Raw genomic sequence first — 11,164 nt, 5'->3', positions numbered from 1 at the left:
AGCACACACAGTATACACCGTCATTTTCACCAAAAATGATGCACGTATACATTGTTAAGTGTTCTTTGTAGTTTCCAGGAGAGCTGTCCATGTCTGGCCATAGACAAAGAGGCAATGGGTTTCATTATCCCATTAGCTTTCTTACTTTGCTAGTGTAGTATTAGCTCTATTATCTTACATAATACCGAGACAGTAAGTAATTAGAACACTAATATACATTTCCTAATATTTACTAAGAAAATTAATTTTGGAACCACAATGGTAGGAACAGAGACATACTCTTTACTTTGAGTCACATTGTGAACAGCATAACGTCCTGGCTATCAGAAAAATTAAAAATTCCTGGAAATTCATACTTGATAAAATAAAAGCTAAAATAACTTAAAGGGGTACTCAGCTGCTCAGTGTTTGGAACACTGGAGCTCGTGACACCATAGCCCCGCCCCTTCATGATGTCACACCCCGCCTCTCAATGCAAATCTATGGGAGGGGGCGTGAAACATCCCCCTCCCATAGACTTGCATTGAGGGGGCGGGGAGTGATGTCATGAGGAGGCGGTGCTATGAGGTCACGAGCTCCCGTTGCCAGCTCCAGTGTTCGGAAGCAGTTTGTTCCAAACGCTGAGGAGCGGAGTACCCCTTTGAGCATAAAAGCTGAAAATGAACAGACACAACATCAAAAAATCACATTTGCAAAGAAGAAATCACAAATTCTTTTGAAGGAAAGGCTTTCATATACATGAGTATTCTTGTAGCACTTCCTTTCTAATAAGTGTTTCTTTCTCATTGTTTTATTGTCATTGCCTCAAAGCTTCTATTTTCCTAAAAAGCCAAAATGAAATAAACCATTAAATAGAAATGTACAGAAAATCCATAGCTTTTACAAGATAACAATAAAATATGATTTTATGATCTGCACATTTATATATTAATACTGCAATCTGGCTTTTGTAATTATGGTCAGTAGTAATTGCATATTGCATTACATAGCAACCTTAGAAAGTCACTTATATTAGCATAAATGAAGCTTTCCATAATTTTAAATGACACCGTATTATCATACCATGTTATTTATGTAGCCTAAGACTAAAGAAATCCATAACATTAGACCTATAAAATCATAGAATAGCAACAATTGGTAAATACTCTATTTATTTTTTTCCCACCCTTCTCACTACCTGCTTTACAGAGTATAATGTACAATTAAAAGAGGTATTCCCAACATCAAAAATTATCCCCTATCAACAGGATTAGGGATAACAAGCTAAATGGTGGGGGTCCAACTGTTCGGACCCCCACTGATCCAGAAAAAAGAGGAATATTGTCCCATGAATAAATTAAACACAGTGCGCATGGGCTGCCAATGTTCCATTCATTCTCTATAAAAAATAGTGATGCCAAATATGTGTACATTGTGTTATATAAGATGTTGCTACAATGCAAGGCTGTTTTTACACATTGGTGGGCCCAGCACAAGTGTAATATCTGTTTATTTGTTTTTGTATTTTTCGGTTTAGGTGTGTATTCACACACTAAAATGTTCAGAGCAGTTTTCTATTTTCCCTGGATAGGGAATGGTTAATGCTCTGAACAAATGGGAACTCGTGTGTGTCTATTTAGACTTCTCCTGCATTCAGTGCTGGTTATTGAGTGCAATACTATGATGTCTATTAGTTTAATGCCACTTTGTCTGTTTGTGCAATATTCTGACTATGTCTGCTTGAGCATTTACCTTGTATTTATCTTGTCATTTTATCTGGATTTTTAGCCATGGTTATATAGCATGCTCCTTGTATTTTAGTCTGTGTTACATTAGTCGGTTTTAAGATTATGTTTGTTTGTTCGTTCTGCTTTGTCTGTGTTCACACTGAGTTAGTCTTACTGGTGTTATCCGTGCTCTGTATTTTATAATTCCTGTTTGGTGTCCTGGAGTCTATTAAGACTCATTCAGTTCTAGTCCTGTATCTTGAGATATATCCTGTCTAGTGTCCTGACCAGTGTTCCTCTACGTTATAGAGTTTGGTGTTCTTGTATCCATTTTTATGAAGTTCTGTGTTTTATATTTCTGTTTCCTACTGGGCCAGCATCCTGATCACACGGTGGAGTTTGACCGCTGGCCAGTAGTCTATTTGGCTTTAGTATTAATGGCTACTCCTTTTGTGGAGAGGGGTGTCCAGTTTGTTTGTTCTGTGTCCCAGTGTGAACAGTGTCCTATGTTTCCTTATCAGTTTGCCTGTTTATATTCTGCCCTGTTAGTCTTTGTATCCTGTTTGGTATATCTGGTTGTCTAGTAGTTTTCCGTTTCTGTTCTGGCCTGTTACTGACTGTATATTATGTGTTTTTACACCACTGCACTTTAGCACAGGCAGGGACCGGCTCCAAATTGTCGATTCACCACTTAGGGTGCATGGGAAAGTAGGCAGGGAGAGTGTTTTTAGGGTCAGTTTAGGGCTCACACTCCCTGTCCCCCAGTCGTTCATGACAACAAGGTTTTTTAATAGTGGGTCCTTCCTTCAAAATTCTAATCTATTTACCCCTTAAAGTATAACTGTCATATCACAGAAAAAAATAATGTTTATATATGTTACTCACTAGGTCATGCAGATGCTCTACATGTCTTTTTTATGTGTCTAGCTTCTGTACTTGCCTAACAAATCCATCTGATCTGCTGATCACTTATTTTGACAGCCACTACTCAGGAAGGGGTGTGTCCAAGCCAAGCACTGAGCTCAAGCTTACTCACCATGCATTTACTTCCTGCTGTGCTGTGCTCGGTCTCTTTATCCAATCACTTCAGGCTGTTTTCTAACTCCCTCCTTTCTGTTTTTAGCTGGGACAAAGATGATGCAGCAGCTGGACAGGATTATGTTCTAGATGGTATGAGGACTCCTAGTGCTCTTTTTTTTATAAGCCATGATTTCTATAAAAAGGAGATATTTTCTCATGAAGTATATTAGAAAGGCAAATGTTTTGCCAGGATGTACAACATATAAAAAGTTTTTTGTGTTCATTTATTGATGCAAGAATTTTTGTCCTTCAGGACAAAGGCCTTTTTTTTAAAAACTGATCTGTCTCACTATGTGCTAGAAAGTGTGGGATGATTTAACTTTTATCCAAGTGAATATTCAGTGGAAACATATGCCTATTGATGGTCTAAATTGTTTGAGCACAATATTAACTAACAATTTTTGGTTTTGTTCTCTGTGCGTCACAGTGTACATTTTTCTTTACTTGGAGCCCAGTTTCTCAAAAAACATTTTTGCATCTGTACTCCACCCCTGACCAGGCACAGTGTATACACACATTCATTCCAAAGGTAATGGAGTAAAACATTTTTTTAGCAAAATATATGAATAATTTTTTGCAAAAACTGCATGTACAACAATAGTGGAAAAAAACTTGAACACAGAAATGATAATACATCTCCCTCATTCTACTTTGTATTAGTTTCACAGATTGTCCACTTGTGGGATACCAAGGGTACCAATAAGATTAGATGTATCACAGAGGGGTACATAATAATACAATGTAGCTTTTAATGGATACTTTAAAACAAGAAAAAAAAACACAACACACTTAAACTTAGTGTAAGGACACCCTTAAAAAGGGACACTGAGGACTAGTGCCCTATCACAGGGAATAACAGACTATTGGGATGATATACGTCTGTATGAAGATTGTTAGGGAGAGTGGGGACAGGACAGGCATAAAGTCCCTAGTTGACCCTATTGGGGAGATGTGGTGAGGTCTACCCCTACTCCGACAGGGACTGTCGGGGCACTCGCCCTAAAAAGAGCGACCCCTGCCCCGAACTACCCCTTGGAATACACCCTAGAAGTCCCTAGGTGATGTAATTAACTTCCTTGCACTGATATCATCCGACGCGTTTCTCCCACATCGGTGGCTTCCTCAGCGGTTAACCAGTCAAAATTTGCCAACAAACAGAGGACTACTTTCATTACAGGGTTTGCACAAATAGCAAATGGAGAACTATTTTCTCTTTTTCAGGATCTGCTTATAACAAATAGAGGACCATCTATTGTTGCATATATATACAGGGTGGGCCATTTATATGGATACACCTTAATAAAATGGGAATGGTTGATGATATTAACTTCCTGTTTGTGGCACATTAGTAAATGTGAGGGGGGAAACTTTTCAAGATGGGTGGTGACCATGGCAGCCATTTTGAAGTCAGCCATTTTGAATCCAACTTTTGTTTTTTCAATAGGAAGAGGGTCATGTGACACATCAAACTTATTGGGAATTTCACAAGAAAAACAATGACGTGCTTGGTTTTAACGTAACTTTATTCTTTCATGAGTTATTTACAAGTTTCTGACCACTTATAAAATGTGTTCAATGTGCTGCCCATTGTGTTGGATTGTCAATGCAACCCTCTTCTCCCACTCTTCACACACTGATAGCAACACCGCAGGAGAAATGCTTGCACAGGCTTCCAACATCTGTAGTTTCAGGTGCTGCACATCTCGTATCTTCACAACATAGACAATTGCCTTCAGATGACCCTAAAGATAAAAGTCTAAGGGGGTCAGATCGGGAGACCTTGGGGGCCATTCAACTGGCCCGCGACGACCAATCCACTTTCCAGGAAACTGTTCATCTAGGAATGCTCAGACCTGACACCCATAATGTGGTGATGCACCATCTTGCTGGAAAAACGCAGGGAACGTGCCAGCTTCAGTGCATAAAGAGGGAAACACATCATCATGTAGCAATTTCGCATATCCAGTGACCTTGAGGTTTCCATTGATGAAGAATGGCCCCACTATCTTTGTACCGCATATACCACACCATACCATACATTTTTGTGTTACAACAGTCTTGGAGGGATCTATCCAATGTGGGTTAGTGTCAGACCAATAGCGATGGTTTTGTTTGTTAACTTCACCATTCACATAAAAGTTTGCCTCATCACTGAACAAAATCTTCTGCGTAAACTGAGGGTCCTGTTCCAATTTTCGTTTTGCCCATTCTGCAGCACCTGAAACTACGGATACTGGAAGCCTGTGCTAGCATTTCTCCTGCGGTGTTGCTATCAGTGTATGAAGAGTGGGAGAAGAGGGTTGCATTGACAATCCAACACAATGGGCAGCACATTGAACACATTTTATAAGTGATCAGAAACTTGTAAATAACTCATGAAATAATAAAGTTACGTTAAAATCAACATATCATTGTTTTTCTTGTGAAATTCCCAATAAGTTTGATGTGTCACATGACCCTCTTCCTATTGAAAAAACTAAAGTTGGATTCAAAATGGCCGACTTCAAAATGGTCACCACCCATCTTGAAAAGTTTCCCCCCTCACTCACATATACTAATGTGCCACAAACAGGAAGTTATTTTATCACCAACCATTCCTATTTTATTAAGTTGTATCCATATAAATGGACCACTCTGTTTATAGATAGATAGATAGATAGATAGATAGATAGATAGATAGATATAGAAGATACTGATAATGTGAGACTGTGTCACAGAATATATGTTGCTACCCGAATAGTTATATAGTTATACAGCGGGCTATCATTTTGTCCAACACAAGTTGAAGCAATATCGCAGTATATTTTGTTTTATAAGGTGTATTGAACACAAGCAGTTGTTTATATATGTATGTGTAAGAGGGGCTCTATTAACAATAGACAACTGTAGGGCCCTGCTGTTTGTGTTTTTACTACAGATTTGTATTTTTGACTGTCCATTTTTAATAAATACTAGTGTTGAATCATATACTGTTCTATTTCCAAACATCCATCATACATCAGTACTTGAGAAGGATGGTAAATTGAGGACTGAGGAACTTTATTATACTACTAGCTGAGCACCCGGCGTTGCCCAGTTTTTCCTTCCTAATCCTTGATGAGGAGGAAAATAAACAAAGGAGGAAGCTTTTGACTTCATATCCCGTCCTCATATATTGTTGTCATATCCCAACCCCATATCCCGTTCTCCAATCCCGACCTTCTATCCCGATCTCCTATCCCGACCTTCTTTCCCATCCTCCTATCTCGACCTCCTATCCCGTCCTCCTATCCCGTCCTCCTATCCCGTCCTCCTATCACGTCCTCATATCACGTCTTCCTATCTCGACCTCCTATCTCGACCTCCTATCCCGTCCTCCTATCCCGTCCTCCTATCCCGTCCTCATATCCCGTCCTCATATCCCGTCCTCATATCCCGTCCTCCTATCTCGACCTCCTATCTCAACCTCATATCCCGAACCGTAATATGTGTACCAGGTATTGAAATATCTCCAGCCGTACAGAAGTTATGTGGGAACATACATTTCCCATTGATTTGCATGGGACATTAAACAAAAACCCTGACCCTAACAAATGGGGTTAGTGAAGGGTTAAATTAATTATCTTATATTTTAAGTGGACATATAAGTAACATGTGACCGAGTATTATCAAAATATCTCCAGCCGTTTGGAAGCTATGCAGTAACATATATTTCCCATAGACTTGTATGGGACTTTGAACATAAACCCAGCCCCTGGCAAATGGGGGTGAGTAAGGGTTAAATCACCAATCCTATGTTTGTTGTTGACATATAAGTAAATTGTGTGCCAAGTTTCATGTTAACATCTTTAGCCGTTTTGACGTGATGTTGGAACATACACACATAGGGAGAGATTTATCAAAACCTGTCCAGAGGAAAGGTTGCCCAGTTGCCCATAGCAACCAATCAGATCGGTTCTTTCATTTTTAACAGGGCCTCTGCAAAGTGAAAGAAGCGATCTGATTGGTTGCTATGGGCAACTGGGCAACTTTTCCTCTGGACAGGTTTTGATAAATCTCCCCCATTGAGTTTTATATATATACTAGCTGAGTACCCGGCGTTGCCCGGTTTTCCTTCCTAATCCTTGTTGGGGAGGAAAATAAACAAAGGAGGAAGCTTTTGACTTTATATCCCGTCCTCATATATTGTTGTCATATCCCAACCCCACATCCCGACCTCATATTTCGTCCTCCTATCTCGACCTCCTGTCCCGACCTCCTATACCATCCTCCTATCCCGTCCTCCTATCCCGTCCTCCTATCCCGACCTCCTATCCCGATCTCCTATCCCGTCCTCCTATATCGACCTCCTATCCCGTCCTCCTATCTCAAGCTCCTATTCCGTCCTCCTATCCCGTCCTCCTATCCATTCCTCCTATCCCCACCTCCTATCATGTCCTCCAATCTCGAGCTCCTATCCCGACCTCCTATGCCGTCCTCCTATCCCGTCCTCCTTTCCCGTCCTCATATCTCGACTTCCTATCCAGACCTTCTATCCCGTCCTCATATCCCGTCCTCCTATCCCGACCTCCTACCTGACCTCCTATCCCGACCTCCTATCCCGACCTCCCATCCCGTCCTCATATCCCGACCCGTACCTCATATCCCGTCCTCCTATCTCGACCTCCTGTCCCGACCTCCTATACCGTCCTCCTATCCCGTCCTCCTATCCCGACCTACTATCCCGATCTCCTATCCCGTCCTCCTATCTCGTCCTCTTATGTCAACATCCTATCTCATCCTCCTATCCCATCCTCCTAACTCGACCTCCTATCCCATCCTCCTATCCCGTCCTACTATCCCCACCTCCTATCCTGTCCTCCAATCTCGAGCTCCTATCCCGACCTCCAATCCCGTCCTCCTTTCTCGACCTCCTATCTCAACCTCCTATCCCGACCTCCTATCCTGACCTCCTATCCTGTCCTCCTATCCCGTCCTCCTTTCCCATCCTCCTTTCCCATCCTCATATCTCGACCTCCTATCCAGACCTCCTATCCCGTCCTCATATCCTGTCCTCATATCCCGTCCTCCTATCCTGACCTCCCATCCTCATATCCCGACCTGTAATATGTGTACCAGGTACGGATTATATGGGAACATACATTTCCCATTGACTTTAAACAAAAACCCCGACCCTCACAAATAGGGGTAGTTAAGGGTTAAATTAAGTATCCTATATTTTAAGTGGATATATAAGTAACATGTAACCAAGTATTATCGAAATATCTCCAGCTGTTTGGAAGTTATGCAGTAACATGTATTTCCCATTGACTTGCATGGGACTTTAAACATAAGCCCCGCCCCTGGCAAATGGGGGTAAGTAAGGGTTAAATTACCTATCCTATGTTTGTTGTTGACATATAAGTAACATGTGTGCCAAGTTTCATGTTAATATCTTTAGCCGTTTGGAAGTTTTTGTGGAACATACATACACACATACACACACACACACGCTGAGTTTTATATATATAGATTTAAATAGAATAACAGTTTAAAAAGTTTAAAAGAATAACAAGCTTCCCATAATCAATATGCATATAAATATCCTATTTTACAAATAAAGAGAGAAAACAGAATAAAGAGAACATGTAATTTTTACAATAAAGTTGCAGTTTTCTTTTGAATCCCCCCCCCCCCACCAATAATGTTTTTTTTTTTTTTTTCCTGCCATACAGAAGTGTACTTAATTTAAAAAAAATACATGCTCTCTTTATCCTGTTTTCTCTCTTTATTTGTAAAATAGGAAAAGTATGGTCATTTTTAATGGGGGAGATGGGGGGGGGGCTTTTATATAAATAAAAACATTCTTTTATGATATTTTACTGTTTTTTTAAGTCCCTGTTGAAGGGAAGAATAATTCTTCACTCTACAAATCTACAAATACTCTCTTTATTCCATGTAAAACACATGTGATTGGCAACGGTGCATATTTATTATTGGGAGAGATCATTTGTTACTCAACTATGTTATGTATATTTCTACCTTATCTTACTATTATTAGAGTATTTTGGTATTTATTATGTTTCATATTCAGCAATTTTACACAATTACTTTATAATTTTAGGTATAGTTTTACAGACTGCTTGCACCTATTCACATAAATTAGCAAAGTGAGCAATATTCATTAAAAAGCCTGGAGATGCCTCTACAACAAGGCAGAAACTGTGTCAAGCTCCTGAATGATGGTGACACAAATTTACGAGGCATTAATTACAATACACTGACCTTGTTTCTCTGCAGTGTTTGTTTCCCTACAGTATTAATTGGACAGTTACTGATCAACAGATTGCCAGCAGGATTATACTGTCATCACACAGATCAAAGTGCACAATTACATTTTTTACCATTGTCAAAGCAGCATATAGAGTGTTGAATTGTACATGCATATACAGTAAGGGCTAAAAAGTATTTGATGCTCTGCTGGTTTTGTACGTTTTCCTACTGACAAAGAATTGATCAGTCTATAATTTTAATGATGGTTTATTTGAACATTGAGAGACAGAACAAAACCAATAACAAAAATCCAGAAAATGCATTTTAATTAAGTTATGAATTGATTCGCATTTTATTCAGAAACAAGTATTTGATCCCCTATTAATAAGCAAGCTTTCTTGCTCCCAGGTGCCTTTTATATAGGTAAGGAGCTAAAATTAGGAGCACTGGCTTAAAGAGAGTTCTCCTAATTTCACCTTTTTACCTGCATAAAGGACACCTGTCCACAGAGGCAATCAAATCAGATTACCAACTTTCCATCATGGCAAAGACCAAAGAGCTGTCCATGGATGTCAGGGACAAGACTGTAGACCTGAAGACCAGAAAGTAGAATAAGGAGATTACCACTCGTTCCCAAATTCCTTGGAGGGATTCAGGTAAATCCAAGGCATCTTGAGATATCGAGGTTATGAAGACCTTTTTCTTCTTCTGAGTAGGGGAGTGGAGAGAAATTACCTAGTTAATACTGGAGAAAGATGGCACTTTGGGAATGAATTTTGGCAGAAATCTGAGAAGAACCCTATATTGTAGGAATTTTGTGTAGGTTTCGAAGGCTGAGAAGGCCTGGAGTTCCCCAACTCGCTTTGCAGAAGCGATAGTAAACAGGAAGGTACATTTCCAGGTGATAAATTTAAGCTCCACCTCCTCTAAAGGCTGAAATGGGGGAGATTTTAGCCCCTTGAGCACAACCCTAAGATCCCAAACGGGAATAGGTTATATAATTGTAGGCTTTAGTCTTGAGACTCTGTTTAGGAATCTTCCAACAAGGGGTTCTTGAGAAATAGACCTATTGAGGAAGGCCAAAATAGCTGAAGTTTGCAATCTAAGGGTAGATGGAGATTATCCTTTATCCAGACCATCCTGCAGAAACTGAAGGATAGTGGAAATAGATGGGTTCGGCATTGGTAGCTGATGTCTTGAGCACCATGAAGAAAAAAAATCTTCCAGATTCTGTACGATCTTTTGGTAGTATCTGATCTAAAGTGCAATAAAGTTCTCAAAACAGACCCTGAAAGCCCTTCTAACTGAAGAAGGGACTGATAAACCTTTAGGCTGTCATGTTGAACATCCATAGATTCGCGGAGATCTGAGTGTCCCCCGACACCAGTACTCGCTCTCGGGGAAGCCTCCACAATTGTCCCTGACTCATCTGAATGATTTGGGTAAACCAAGCTCTTTTGGGCCAATATGGAATAATAGTGATGACTGACACTTGGTCCTGCCTGATTTTCATCAAGACCCTCGGAATCAAGGAAATTGGAGGGAAGATGAAGGCCAGCCTGAACCTTCAGGGGATTGCCAGAGCATCTATTGACAGGATTCTCTTCCCTGTAAAGGGAGCAGAACCTCTCCACCTTGGTGTTGAATCTCATTGCCATGAGATCGATCTCGGGCATGCCGCAGCTGAGCATAATTTCATTGAAAATATCTGGATAGAGAGCCCACTCTCCAGTTGGAAGACCTCGGTTCAGGCGATCCGCTATTGTGTTGTGCGTTCCTCGAATATAAATGGCCTTTAAATGGGTGAGGTTCATCCTGAGATGTCCAAGTTCCTTGGTCTGTCCTTTCCAACAGGTGCGCTCCCCAGCCTAAAAGGGATGCGTCTGTGGTAAGCATGATCCAGGTGGGTTGAATCAGTGACTTGCCATCCTCTAGATGGACCCACCATGTCAGGAAAGACTGAGCGTGAAAAGACAGGGAGTGCACGGAATTTAGCCCCACTGGGCTGCAATTTCACTTGGCTAGCACTTTAGGACCATTAGTGAAAGTAGATGCTATAAGGCCCAAGGATTGATCCATGGTTGATGACATTATTCCCAACATTCTCATGAGCATGTGGACTAATACTTTCTTCTGAGGTATTGAAA

General features: G+C 40.5%; 1 long non-coding RNA gene across 1 annotated transcript; it reads right to left on the bottom strand.

The window, feature by feature from the left end:
* Positions 1–644: 644 nt before the first annotated feature.
* LOC130366984 (uncharacterized) lies at positions 645–6,692 on the bottom strand. Its single transcript, XR_008892028.1, has 3 exons — positions 6,645–6,692; positions 2,743–2,919; positions 645–821 (listed from the first exon to the last, which is right to left on the bottom strand). It is a non-coding gene; the product is annotated as an uncharacterized LOC130366984 (long non-coding RNA).
* Between the last annotated feature and the right edge of the window lie 4,472 nt (positions 6,693–11,164).

This window comes from Hyla sarda, chromosome 4, assembly GCF_029499605.1.
Source record: "Hyla sarda isolate aHylSar1 chromosome 4, aHylSar1.hap1, whole genome shotgun sequence".
NCBI classification, from domain to species: domain Eukaryota; kingdom Metazoa; phylum Chordata; class Amphibia; order Anura; family Hylidae; genus Hyla; species Hyla sarda.
The sequence above is the reverse complement of the archived record's forward strand: the minus strand, read 5'-3'. Positions and strand labels throughout refer to the sequence as shown.